The sequence below is a fragment of the Sarcophilus harrisii genome, chromosome 1 (assembly GCF_902635505.1).
Source record: "Sarcophilus harrisii chromosome 1, mSarHar1.11, whole genome shotgun sequence".
In the NCBI taxonomy this organism is placed as follows: domain Eukaryota; kingdom Metazoa; phylum Chordata; class Mammalia; order Dasyuromorphia; family Dasyuridae; genus Sarcophilus; species Sarcophilus harrisii.
The window spans coordinates 253,621,523-253,636,682 of NC_045426.1; the positions used below are offsets into that span (position 1 = coordinate 253,621,523).

Sequence of the window (15,160 nt, forward strand, 5' to 3'; positions counted from 1 at the left end):
AGGCATAGCAATATCAATAGGCTGGGTTGGCCCATAGGGAGAAGAGAACCAAAGTGGGGGAAATCTGGGGAAATCTGAAAGCAAGCTACCCTGGACCACAGGAAGATTAGTTCTCTTCACCTAAAATGGAATTCTCCAGAGAAGAGAAATATCCCAGGGATTCAGACTTTTTTAGACCCCATCTTGTAAAGGAACATAGGGTTCTGGAAGGACTTGAGATATGAAAGACCGTTTTGTTCTGGATCCCAAAATTATTTGGTCACCTTGACGTTGGGGGTTTATAATTAGAATAGTGTTTCCTCAAGGGAGTGCACCCAGAAAAGGAAGGTTTCAGAATGACTGAGCTGAAGGAAACCTGTAGCACCTGCAGATTCAGAGAGAGACAGAGAAAGAAACACACACAGAGTGAAAGATGGAGAGAGACAAAGAGACAGAGACACAGAGACACAGAGACAGTGAAAAAGAGTGTTCCAATGATCACTTGAGTTCTTTTTTTAAATAGTATTTTATTTTCTCAAGTCATGTAAAGATAGTTTTTTCAACATTCATTTTTGCAAAACTTTGTGTTTCAGATTTTTCTCCCTCTCTCCTTTACATCTTCCCTCCCTAACACAGCAAGGATCTGATATAGGCTAAATAGATGCAATTTTTAAAAAAACATCCATATTTGTCATGTTGTGCAAGAAAAACTTAATTTTAATAGTACTATTAGAGTATATCTATTAATTTCATCCTTTGGTTCAGTTTCTTTCTTTCAAATTTGTATTGATATCTTTGTTTTTGATATTTCTTTCATTTCCAAATGTGACCTACCATCTCTTAAAGAGGTATCCCTTGTAACAAAGAATAAAAAAGAAGGCGAAAAACAGTCCTGCAAAACTAACCAACCCAGCATAGTACAGCCAAGTCCTGAGAAGTACAAATAAATAACGGATGGTACTGGGAAATGGTCTTATTATACAAATTCATGCTGTATATTTCCATTGGGCTGGTCTGAGAACCAATTAACCTCTTTTTACATAATTAAAACTTTGAATTATGTGAATTCAAATACATGGGAATCGGGACCTAGCTGTATGTAGAAGGTTGGATTGTGAACTCCGTAAGGAAGGGGCTGTCTTGTGCATTTCTTGGAATCCCCAGCACTTACCATGGGCTGGAACTAGTATTAATATTTATTGACTGACTAACCTAGTTGTTCTCAATCCCTTCACCTCCCTCTTCCCCGACCCCTTCTTGCCTTGGAGTCAGAGTACCTGTTCAAATTCCATCTCAGACTATTGCGATTTCAGGCAAGAATTGTAATTACTTTGGGACTCAGTTTCCTCATCTGTAAATTAAGGTAGTTAGGTTAGATGGCCTCTGAAATTTCTTTGAACTCTAAATCTTTGATCCTATGAACATGGAAGTGGTGGTGGTTGTTCTTTGTCCATTTGAAGGCTCTTGAAGAGGACCATGATATCGGGGAGGTGACGCCATGATGTGCAAGTGAATTGGATTTAAGTGAGGGAAGGCTGTGCAAAATCACATCTCACTTTCTCCTCCGGAACCATCTGGTTCCTATGGTCAACTGAGAAGGGTAACACTCCTAGTCTCTTATTCTGCAAAGAAGGGAAGGAACATCTTCTCATTTCATTCCTGGGACCAAGCTTGGGTCGTTACAATTTTTTAATATATTTTTTGCAAATAGTATTTTATTTTTCAAATACATGTAAAGATAGTTTTCAGTGTTCAGTTTTTGTGTTCTAAATTTTTTCTGCCTCTCTCCCTTACCTCCCCCTTCCCCCAGACAGCAAGTAATCTGATATAAATTAAACATATCTTTCTATATTTGTCATGTTGAGTAAGAAAAATCAGGTCAAAAGGGAAAAAATCACGAAAAAGAAAAAGAAAGCGAACAAACAAACAAAAAAGGTGAAAATACTCTGCTTTGATGCACATTCAGTCTCCATGTTCTTTCTCTGGATACAGATGGCATTTTCCATTTGGGTCATTATAATTAAACCGTTAAGTTTGAGTTTTTAATTTTTCAATTCAATTTCAGTTCCATGGATACTATACCACGTGCAAAGCATAGTAAGTTCTGAAGAAAGGCACAGATCCTGACCTCAAGATACATTATGATGGAATAGAAAACGTTTTAAGTGTAAAGGAGAAATTCTGTTAAACTGCCACAAGAAATTTGAGGAGGAAGATTTAATATTCAGCTGGAGGGAAAGAGATGGGACACAACAGTGGGCTTTGAAAGAAGGGAAAGATTTCAGTACAGGGAGAGGGTAGTGGGAGCCTATTTCAAGCGAGGACAGGATTGAGATGGTTTGGCTGAAATATAATGATTCTCTGGCCAAAAAACTCTCTTAGAAAATTGGATAGTTGATTATAGAATCTTCGTATGCTTCTCAGTTGTTTTAGCCCAGTCTGACTAGTTTGCATGAAGGTAAAATGAATAAATCAAGGCTCTGAAGATCCTACTTCTAATCCTGGCTTTGTCACTAACTCATTGTGACAAGGTATTTCCTCTCTCATTTTCAGTTTTCTTCTTGGAAAATGAAAGGAAAAGACTAATAATAGCTAACATCTATGTAGCACTTTAAGGTTTGCAAAGGGCTTGACAAACCCCATCACATTTGATCCTCACTACAATTCCATACAGGAGGTACCATTGTGTGATTCCTATTATGCAGATTAGGAAACTGAGGCTGAGAGGTTAAGGGGCTTAACCAGGGGTCTCAAGAGTAGAGTCTGAGGCAGAATTCAAACTCAGATCTTCCTGCCTCCAAGTCCAAACCGCTAACTGCTTGGATGATCTCTAAGGTACTTCCAAACTCTCAATAAATCACTCAACCAAAAATTTATTAAATACCCAGTATGTGCCAAGAATGTACATATTTATGCAATATAACGCATATGCAAAATAAATACAATCTTTTTTTTTTTTTTTTTTGTGAGCACTGACACCTGGAGAATCCAGGGGCTTCATGGAGAAGAACTTTGAGGAAAATTTGTAAGGAAGCAAGAGATTCTAATTCAGGTGGAAAGGTAGCTTCTGACAGTCTTTTTCTACCCCCAATTCCCCAACTTACCTCTTGCTGTCTGCCCTCATCTTCCATAACATCCCTCTCTTCCCCAAACTCTGATAATGAATATTGAGATTTTAAGTGACTTTCCTGGAGTCACACATGCAATATTTGCCAGAGATGAGACATAGAAAATGCTTAAGAAATGCTTTTTTAATCATTCGTTCAATGAGCATTTTTTTTAGTGCTTACTTTGTTTTAGGCACCGGCCAAGAAAATAATACAAAAACTAGTCCCTGCCCTCAAGGAGCTTACATTCTTTTAAAGGGGATGTAACATTTACACAGATAAGTTTTTAAAAAGTGATTTGAGGAAGGAGAATTTTTTTTTGACTCAAGATAATATTGATCACTTTTTAAAAACGAAAGATTCCTCTCTTTTCCCCATCTTCTCCTCTCCTTCCCCCCAAAAGGTGAAGAAGCAAAAATAAAAAACTCAGTATGTGGAGGATAGGACAATCTCAGCCTTTATTCTAGCATAGCTGTGGGCTCTGGGGACTTGTGTGTCTTGGGGGTATTTATGAAATGCTGCACTTCTGAGCTGGACTCTTCACTGCCAGTCTCCAGGGCTGGAGGCTTTTTAGGCAGTGCTAGCAGAGTCCAGCCTTGATTCCACTTCCATTCCCATTAAAACTTGGGGAAGGGGCAGCTGGATGGCAGTGTATACAGCACCGACCCTGAAGTCAGGAGGACCTGAGTTCAAATCTGACCTCAGACACTTAACATCTCCTAGATGTATGACCCTGGGCAAGTCACTTACCCCCAATTGCCTCAGCAAAAAACCCAACCAAACAAACAAACATCTATTAGCTATGACTCAAGTCAAGTCACTTAACCCCAATTGCCTCAGCAAAACAAACAAACAAAAAAAATTTATTAGCTGTGACTCAAGTCAAGTCAGTTAACTCCAATTGCCTCATCCCTCACCCACAAAAAAGAGATGTAGCTGTGGAGGGGGACAGGAAACTTCCTTGTGGCAAGGGGGAAGGGAAGTAGCATTTATATACTAACTACTATATGCTAGATACTGTGCAGTGTTTTTTTTTTCAATAAATATTATCTTATTGGATCTTCACAACAACCCTGTATGATAGATGCTATTAATATCTCCATTTTACAGTTGAGGAAACTGAAGTGAAGTGACATTGTGCTCAAAATTATTTAGCTAAAGCATCACAATTGGTACTTGAACCCAGATCTTGTAGCTCTAAGAACTGTGCTTCCCTCCCCCCCCTCCCACTCAATAGCATTTTATCTAATTTATCTAATTACATGTAAGGATCGTTTTCAACATTTACTTTAAAATTTAATTTCTATTTTTCCTCTCTCTCTCTATCTTCATCTCCTCCCCCTCTCCAAGACAGCAAGCAATCTGATATGGGTTATACATGTACAATCAAATTAAACATATTTCCATATTCATCATGTTGTAAAAGAATCAGAATAAAAGGGAAAAAACCATAAGAAAGAAAGAAAAAATATAAAAAAGTGAAAATAGTATGTTTCAGTCTGCATTCACCTCCATCAGTTCTTTCATTGGATGTGGATGGCATTTTCCATCATTAATCTTTTGGAGGCCATCTTTTTACATTTTTTTCCATTCTTTGATGACTCAGAACACCTCATGAACTATAATAATATATTTATATAATACAATAAAATGTGTAAATTTGTAAATGTTTTGTATTTTATTTCTTTTCAGACAAAATTCTGAATTTTGAATGGAAGACTAGTGAAAATAAATGTCTTAAATATGAGTCTTTTGGAATTACTTTGGATCATTGTATTGCTGAAAAGAGCTAAATCTATCCAACTTGATTATCCACACAATGTTGCTGTTACTGAACAACGTTCTTCTGATTCCATTTACTTCATTCAGTATCAATTCATGTTAAAGATCTGCACTTTTCCCAGTGGTTCTTATTTCTGTATCGTGCCAATTATTTATTAAGCTCTTACTTAGTTCTGGGTACTATGCTAAGTGCTGAGCATACAAATAGATATAAAAAGGAAAAAATCCTAAACCCTAAGAAACCTACTTTCCAATGGAGGAGACAACATGCAAGCAACTATTTACATATAAAATGGAAATACAGCTATCCCTTCCACATCAGAGGGGTTGGGTGAGTGGGTGGGCATGGGGCCATTTCCCTCCTACATCGGAAAATTCTGTGAAAAAATATTTGGCTCTCCCTTTGTCCTAGAGAAATCTGAATTATTATAGTACTAAAAAATAAAATATGTTAATATTATACAATACTATACATGTGTTTTATGCATTTCTGGGTTTCTAACATTTTTCTGTGTCATCTGTTAGCCTGCATTTTCATCTATGGCTCCCTCAAAACTCCCCAAAATTCTCATTTAATTTCTTATACTGACCCATGATATATCGGGCAAAAGTCATGATATGGAAGGGATAACTGTTGTTGGAAATTACTCTCAAGAGGAAAGGCACTAACAGCTGGGGTGGGAGAATCATGGGGACCAAGAGAAGGCTGAGGAACAGGAGGGATGTGTGAAGAAAGAAATGAGAGGTAGAAGATTCAGACAAAGCAGATTATGGATTATGATGAGCATGAATAAAAGTGGGATCTGTACTGGAAAAGGTGGGCAGCAAAACAACGTCACCAGTTGGGAGGCAGGTCATGTTCTGACTCTCCATGACTCCATCTTTTCCATTTCTTGGCAGAGATATTGAAGTGATTTGTCATTTCTTTCTCCAGTTTATTTTACAGATGAGGAAACTGAGGCAAACTGGATTAAAACGACTTGCCCAGGGGTCCCTCAGTTAGTATCTGAGGCTGGATTTGAACTCATGAAGATGAATCTTCTTCACTTCAGACCCAGCACTCTGTGTACTGGCTAGATGTCCGGGAACCAGGGATCAGTAAGTGCTAAGAGTAAAAAAAGAAAAGTTTTAAGATAAAAAAGTTAGGTAATTCTGAAGAACTCGATGCTTTCCAAGCATCATCTGATCATTCTAACATTCTTAAAGGCCCTGAAAATAAATCTACTTTCCCCATTTTCCAAGTGGGGATGCAGAATTTGGGGTTCATCTTTTTATCAGAGGATATATGTCTCTGATCCAAGATACAGATACTTCTCTCTTACACTGGCTGTTCCTTACCTATACCTCATTGTTTGATTTCTGTGCTGGTCAGTCTCCCAGACAATCAAAAATTCAATGTTTTATGTCACCAAATGAAAGTGAGAACAATCTTTTGGAGTCGGCTACTATAGCACTGTTCATTCATTTATTCAATATATAGTCCATGAATTCCAACTATATACAATATTCTATGTTCAGAAGGCAGGTAGAAGGATGAAAAAACAATATAATTCCCTGTACTCAGGGGACTTAGAGTTCAGTAAAGGGAAAATGATATATTTCCCTGGGTGAAGGATAAAGTGAGAAAAGGGAAATAAAATAACAGGATTGGATGGGATCCATGTGAGATCACACAGAGCCTGTAGATTGCATGTAGCCCACAATACTCCTAAGTGCAGCCTGAACCAGAATAAAATATCATTACTATATTATTTTAGTGTATTACTAAATTAACAATAAAAAGAGAGATGTGTAGACATGTACAGTTTTCTGAGTCAATATGTGACCCACGGAATTGTTATGTACAGTTTGGGGTCCCCTGTTTCTATTTGACTTTGAAACCACTGACCTAGTTTAATTCAAATGAAGTCAATTAAACAACCATTCTTTGAGGACCTACTGTAAGCCGGGCTCTAGCAACGTAAAGACAAAAATGAAAATTGTCTCTTCCGTCAAGCTGACATTCATTTGGGAGACAGGATGACGAGTGCTTTTTTATTCAGCCATTTTCAGTCATACATAATTCTTGGTGACCCCATTTGAGGTTTTCTTGGCAGAGACACTGAAATGGTTGGCCATATCCTTCTCTAGCTCATTTTACAGATGAGGAAACTGAGGCAATCAGGGTTAAGTGGCTTGCCCAGGGTCACACAGCTGGTAAGTGTCTGAGATTTGAACTCGAGAAGATGAGACTTCCCGAATCCAGACCGGGCACTCTGCCCACTCTGCCACTAGTTACCCCAATAATGTGTCTTGTGCAGGTCAGATTCCATAAATATAGGCCAGATTGGGTCAGATTGGACCGGACTAAGCGCCCCGACTCCAAGGTTCCCTGCAGATTACGTATGCATACATATGTGTGCATGGGCAGGTTTGTGGCTGATTTACATATTAAAAGTTTGGGGGAAAAACCCAGGAAACGTAGGGCACAGACCCTAATCAAATCTAATGCTAATAATAAACCTACTGAGTAATGGGTGAGACCTGGGACTGTAGTTCCTTGTGAGGGAGCAGAAGTAGAGAGAGGTGAGAAAACAGCCTTTTGCAAAAGCAGAGACGTGAGTATCTTTGTGGGAAATCAGGGAATGGGGAAGTGGCCACGGGGGAGTGAGGATGGAGGCCTGGGTGAGGGAAGCAGACTTGCTTGGTGGAAGTGGGATTTCGGAGCTGGGAGAGACTCGTGTTTTAGGTCTGGATGACTGCGTCTGTGTTTAGTAGGGAACAGTGGGGTCCCCACGGAGTGAGCCGGTGCAGTTAGGGCTCCAATTATAACAGCACCCCTAAGGGATCAGAAATTTGGAGCTAAAAGGAAAGAGCTCTGGCTCATTTTACAGATAGGGAAAATTGAGGTTAGGAAAGGTGAGAGGAATAGCTCAAGATACTGTGAGGCTGAAGGAGACCCAAGGTTCTCTGTCTTAAAATTCAGATTTTTGCATTATACCATCCTAGATAATGACTGGGAAAATTGCTTCCAAAAGCTAGAGACAAGGGATTATTACTGTCGCCTGGGAAGCACAAGGTCCCCAAATTCATCCCTTTCCCTCCTGGGTCTCCTGAAAGGACGGGGGTGGGTGGTGGGTAGGTGGGGGTGTCTTTCTTGGCTCCAGCCTTGAAAGCTCGTCTCAGCACTGCCATCAAGGGAGCCCCATCTTCCTTCTTGGGGAGTCTTTGGAAAAGGCACGGACTGCTGGGCCACAAACCCTCAGGGCAAGAAAGAAGAGGAAAGAGAAGTTTCTGGGAAATGTCAAAACACTTCCTCTGCAGAGTCTTTAGGCAGTATTGACCATCAGCATGGAGCCAGTGTGTTAAGCATCAGCCTATGACTGAATGGAAGGCCATCTTGTCTTGTCCCCTTATTGCACGGACGGTTAAGGGGCTCCTTCCACACCACACAGGTAGCAAGCATCCGAGGTGGGACTGGAACCTCAGTCCTCAGGACGCTTTGGACAATACAAAGCGGTCTCTCCTGGCTCCCTTTGTGGTTAGAATTGTAGAACGACAGAGATGGAAGGAGCTTTAGTTAGACTGCCTTCATTTCACAGAGGGGGAAACTGAGGCCCGAGAAAGGACGGGACAAAGGAGTAGCTAGCTGGTGCAGGGGGGTTTGAGTTCAAATCCAGCCTCAGACCCTTAACACTTCCTAGCTGTGTGACTCTGGGCAAGCCCCTCACTGGAAAAAAAATAAATAAATAAAGGGAAGAGATTTGCTTTATATCCTACAGCAAGTTCACAGTGGGGTCTTGGCTAAGTCTAGGGGTCTCCCTATATTCAGTCATAAGCTTGTTCCAATCATAGGCTGCATTTCTCAGTTCATGCTCATGAAGACAGGGATGGGTCCTTTTTTCCTAGAATTCCTATACCAGTAACCTGAAAGATTAACAGGTACATGGCATGGGCTCAAATATTGATCACTGAAGGAAAAATGTCATTATAAAAAAGAATAATTCGGCATAAAATGATGCTGTCTCTACTTGTCCCTTCCTAATTCGAGCAGCTTTATTCATGAACCATTGGTCTTATTGTAAATCATGATATGTAGAAATATATATACATTACATATTTTATATTACATACATTACATGTATATTAATATATTATAAAATATATATTGATACATACATGCATTCAGATTATATTTACAGGGAATTCACACAGGGCATGTGCTCACCAGGGGAGTCAGAAAAAGCAATATAAGGTCACTCTCAAGGTCACTCTCAAGAACTTTAGAATTGATTGTAGGATGTGGGGGAATAGGACTGCCCAGCATGGCGTGCCCGCATCGGAGAAGCTGCTGCGTTCCGCGAGCAAAGCTGAGCAGAATTAGCCCAGAAGAATCATGAGATGTGCAAAGTGAGGGAGTCCTCCCCAAACGTTCACAAGGACTGTTTGTGTCCCCCTGTGGCAGAGCACTCTGACACACTCTCCCTCGACTCCATCATGTCACTTTGGTCTTCTTTGAGAACAAAGAACAACTGCCAAGAGACCGTGCTTATTATATTTTTGGTTGGTTTGTTTTTTGTTTTGGGGAAGTTAAGTGACTTGCCCAGGGTCACACAGCCAGGAAATAATAAGTGTCTGGGATCAGATTTGGACTCAGGTCCTCCTGACTTCAGGGCTGGTGCTCTATCCACTGAGCCAGCCAGCCAGCCAGCTGCCCCATGAATCTTTAAATGAATGGTCCAGGCACTGAGGACTTTAAGCTCAGGGAGGGGGGATTTTTGTAGGCTGCAGATAGGGTTTTCTTAGTGGGTACCTAAAGCCAATCTCACACCTGAACTAGGTTTTAAACAAACAAACAAACTGCTTAAAAATGAGTTTCTATTAAAAAAAGAGTGAGCTCTATGCCCAATATGAGTCAATGGTACAAGATGGCGCCCAAAACATCATTGCCTTCTTAGACTGTGTCTAGAGAAAAGGAAATGCTCGGTGTTCTGTCCCCGGGGCCCGGCCATAACCGAAGCATCCTACTAAGTGCTTGTGGGAAGCAATATGGCCTAGGTGGAGACAGTGCTAGATAGGGAGCAAGGAGACCAAATTTCAATCCTACTTAAAATACCATATTTGTGTTGCATTGGGGGAAGTTAGTTAATAATTCAGTGCCTTTATTTCCTTATCTGAAAAATGGGAATAATAAATACCTACATTATTTACCTGTGTTGTTGTAAGGAAAAGTATTTTGCAGTTTTACAGGGATATGAATTTATTATTATTATTGGTAACTCATTTTAGGTAGAGTATTGACAATCAATTAATCAAACAACAAGTGTTTATTAGGTGTTGTGCTAGGTTCGAGGAGATACAGATACAAAGAAGAAATAATCCATAGTCTGAAGGAGCTTCCATTCTAATAGGAACAGAGATGATATGATTAGGGAACAGTGGGAAGAGTACTGTCTTTGGAGACAGAGGATTCAGGATCAAATCCTAGCTCTGACACTATCAATGTGATCTTGGACAAATTATTTAAGTTCTTTGGGTCTCAGTTTTCTTCATCTGTAAAATGGGACCTTATATGGCCTGTAAGGTTTCCTCTAGTTCTATCTTATGGAAAGAATAAAGCTATTTAGCCTAGAAAAGAGAAAACTTGAGTATACATGAAAACTGTCTTCAAGGGATTGCTCAATCACTGAAGGTGTCCAAGTGAAGACTGGATGGCCCCTTGTTGGGGAGGCTTTCATGGGGATTCCTGCTTGGTTTTTGGACTAGAAGACTCCAAGGTTCATTCTGATGCTGTGGTTTTGGGATAAAATAGATAGCCACCAATAATTATCTTAATAATTTTAATTTAAATTTAATTTAATAATACTGTTAATGATAATTATATATTATACTATATTATTACATTAACATTAATTATTAATTAATATGATTATTATAATCAATATAATATGTTGATATTAATTAATAATAATTCAAATCTATATACATAACACAAATAAATTTATACTAGCACTTTTCTCATAAGAATGTTGGGAGGCAGGCAGGATGTATAGAACGATCCCCATTTGACAAAGGGGGGAAACAGGCTAGTCCAGAGTCATTGAGCTAGTAAATGTCAAAGGCAGGATTCCAATCCAGATTGCCAGACTCCAAGTCTGACACTCTATTTACTACCCCACAATGCCTAGTTAAGTCAAGTATTTTCCTGGCAGGCAGAAAAATGTTTTAATTTCCATTAGTTATTTTCAGAATGGAAGAAAAGGGAAAGCTAAGCAAAAATGAATAGAGCACTTTACCTTATAGGAATAGAGTTCTAGAGCTGATGAAAGGGATCTCAGAAATCTTGGCAAAGATATTGTACTGGTTTTCCATTTCCTTCTCTGGCTCATTTTACAGATGAGGAAACTGAGGTATATAGAGCTAAGTGACTTGCTTATTAAGAAAATCAATTAAATAAACAACAAGAATTAAGACAATCAATTAATCAAACAAGAAGCATTTATTAAGTGGTAGGTATTTTGCTAGGTTCGAGGAGATACAGATACAAAGAATGAAATAATCCATACTCTCAAGGAACTTCTATTCTAATAGGAAGAGAGACTATGTGATTAAGGAGAGATGGCAAAAGCACTGCCTTTGGAGGCAGAGGATTCAGGATCAAATCCTAATTCTGGCACTATCAATGTGATCTTGGACAAATCATTTAAGTTCTTTGGGTCTTGGTTTTCTTCATCTGTGAAATGGGACCTTATATTTATATTTATGCACATAAATAAGAACACAGTTACATATAAATATATATTCTATATTTTATATTCTACATATAAATATATATTCTATTCTATAAACAGAATTATACATAGAATTCTAGAATAAACATAGAATTATGTTTATAGCCATTTCCTAAGAAAATGCAGCAAAGGATACTGGGAATATTACATGACAGGGGTTCACAGCGTGATGAACTCAGGGAAATATCACAGAGGAGGATGAGAGGATGATTGGCGTGGACAGGCTGGGGACTCATCACTGCAGGGAATTCCTATGTAAATAAGCTCATAGATCCATAGTGTTTCAGTCATTTCCCAGCATACCACCTTCCCCAACCCTCATGAATTGTCAATTGAAGCAAAAATAAACTATCAGACAAACCAGCCTCCCCAGAGACCCAACCTCTTGGGCTACAACATTCTGAGCTCAAGGCTGCCCACCCCCCTAACCCCTCTCCCACAAGAAGAGGGAGCTCCTCTTTACACAAATTTAAAAGTGTGCTCAACCAACTTGAGCATTGTGTAAATCAAAGGACCACAAATCTCAAACTAGAAGGGACCTTAGGGACAAATTCCTCTGACCCTCTCCTTTGACAGACCTGGAGAGAATAAGTGACCTGCCTCTTTTATGGAATCAGGGACTTAGTGATGGAAGAAGCCTCAGAAACCATATAATTCAACTCTTTCAAGGAAATATTGACTGTATGATCCTGGCTAAGTCACTCAATTTCTGCCTCAGTTCTGACCCACACAGAGTCACGGCTGAGGCGCTGAAGGGCATGGGGGGTGCTTGGCAAGGGACTGGATCCTGGAGACGAAGGCTTGGGTTTTTACTCCGAATGGTGCTAATAAGTGCTTGTGGATGCTGCTGCCAGCTCAGCCCGGTGGGATGGAGAACCATTTCTCTCTGCAGAGCTGGTCACCATGTGGAAGCATTTTTTTCTTTGCTACAAAGAATAGTTGGATAGAGTGGGGAGGGGGAGTAGGGAGAGATAAATTGGGATATGACTCAAATTCTCAAATGGATCTGTGATCTCATCAACATGGGCATTCCCTTGAATGACAGAAATTGGAACCCATTCATGCCTGACCATCCTGGGGGACTTTTGTCTGTGACTTCCCATAAATACACCTACAGGAGTCCATGCAACATGCTGGGCGCTTTCTTTCTCTAGGGAAATAACTGGGATTTTTTTTAAAGCATCAATAAAACCAAAAACTTTTTGGTAGATGATTCTCCTCCCCCCAAAATGTTTCATAATTGAAACCGAGTGATCTTTTGGGCAGTACTTTCCACTGGGGGAACAAAAACTTTTAGGTCAATTCTGTATTTTTTTTTGTTTTATTTTGGGAATTGGAAAAAAAATCCCTGAAACAAGAGGGTCTCATTTCACTAAAGTCTATATGATCCAAATGACCAATCCCTGTGTTCACAAATGTGGAAGGCAGTAAGTTGCATTCTATCTCCCTTGAGATCAGGAAAGCAAATGGGTGACAGATAACAGGGCTTAGGTTAGATATAGCATATAGCTAGCACAGGGAAGTTTAATTTTTTTTAAATTTTATTTAATAGCCTTTTATTTACAGGATATATACATGGGTAACTTTACAGCATTAACAATTGCCATACCTCTTGTTCCAATTTTTCACCTCTTACCCCCCCCCCAGATGGCAGGATGACCAGTAGATGTTAAATATATTAAAATATAAATTAGATACACAATAAGTATACATGACCAAAACGTCATTTTGCTGTACAAAAAGAATCAGACTTTGAAATATTGTACAATTAGCTTGTGAAGGAAATCAAAAATGCAGGTGTGCATAAATATAGGGATTGGGAATTCAATGTAATGGTTTTTAGTCATCTCCCAGAGTTCTTTGTCTGGGCATAGCTAGTTCAGTTCATTACTGCTCCATTAGAAATGACTTGGTTGATCTCGTTGCTGAGGATGGCCTGGTCCACCAGAACTGGTCATCATATAGTATTGTTGTTAAAATATATAATGATCTCCTGGTCCTGCTCATTTCACTCAGCATCAGTTCGTGTAAGTCTCTCCAGGCCTTTCTGAAATTATCCTGTTGGTCATTTCTTACAGAACAGTAATATTCCATAATATTCATATACCACAATTTATTCAGCCATTCTCCAACTGATGGACATCCATTCAGTTTCCAGTTTTTAGCCACTACAAAAAGGGCTGCCACAAACATTCGTGCACATACAGGTCCCTTTCCCTTCTTTATAATCTCTTTGGGATATAAGCCCAGTAGTAACACTGCTGGATCAAAGGGTATGCACAGTTTGATAACTTTTTGAGCATAGTTCCAAACTACTCTCACAGGGAAGTTTAATAAATGCTTCTTGAACTGAATAATGAAGTGACTAAGCATTTATAAAGCACCTATTATGTTCTACATACCAGGCATTTTGCCAAGTGCTTTACAAATAAATATCTCAGTTGATTCTAATAATAACTGGGGGAGGAAGGTGCTGTTATCTCCATTTTTACAAGTAAAAAAACTGAGGCAGATTAAGTTAAATGATTTATCCAGAATCATACATCTGGTAAGTGTCTATGGTGGGTTGTGAACTCTCGCTCCAGTGTTCCCTCCACTGGGTTTCCTAGGAGCCTCCAAAGAGATCAGAAAAACTTTACTGAGAGGGAGCATCCTGATCTGCTCCATTTGTGTCTTTTCTGATTGAGAAACAACACAGAACGGTGGCTAAAGATCTGGTCTTGGAACAGGGATGTCCTGAGTTAAAATTCTGCTATTTACACTAAGTGACCTATAGGTAAGTTAAAACTTCTCACTGCCTTAGGCAACTGAGACTATGAGTTACTGACCTATATTAGCGGAGGATGTTTCCCATGCTGATGTAATCACAGATGTGTACAAAATGGGATTGCAGTATGGAAGATGCTTTAGAGTAGAACAGATTTGCACCCAGGGTTGCTCCCTCCAAGGACTCATTTGGCTTTTTCCCCCTAAGAACTTTCAACCTGTAATGTCACTAGACCCTCATATAAACTCTGTGAGACAGGCAGGACGGGTATCACTTATTACCCCAATCCAAATTTAAGGGGCAGCATGAGAACATTTTTTCTCCTCTCTTTAGGGTTCAGTCGGGCTCCACCCTAGTCCCTGTGCCTGTACATGGGAACTTCATTTTACATTTTTGGAGACAAACAGGGTTAAACCTGCTAATAAGTGTCTGACACTGGATTTGAATTCGGGTCCTCCTGACTCCAGTACCAATGTTCTACCCATTGCACGGATCTAATACCCAAGGGAATTTCAGTTATCTGGGCTGATACCTCAGTCACACCTGGGAAGGAGTATTTCTTACTTTGGTCTTATCATTACCCAGAATCCCTCTCCCTCCCTCCACTTCTGAATTATTCTGCCTTCTCTCTCTGTGATTCACCTCCTCTTGAGTCTTTTCTTTGTTCTCACTGTGACCTCCAGACAATCCTCTCTCTGATTTCTTAGTCTTCCATCCCCTCTGAAATGGTGACATTATAGCTTACTAATGCAGCT

General features: G+C 39.6%; 1 protein-coding gene across 2 annotated transcripts in view; it reads left to right on the plus strand.

Annotated features, from left to right (window-relative positions):
* Window positions 1-7,337: 7,337 nt before the first annotated feature.
* Window positions 7,338-15,160, plus strand: part of TNFRSF13B (TNF receptor superfamily member 13B) — a 36,053-nt gene continuing 28,230 nt past the window's right edge. Inside the window, exon 1 of one of the 2 annotated variants that reach the window (XM_012542882.3) lies at window positions 7,338-7,465. The gene's annotated coding sequence lies outside the window, so the exon portion shown is untranslated. The remainder of the gene's footprint in view (window positions 7,466-15,160) is intronic. The other variant, XM_031940358.1, reaches the window with a different exon arrangement.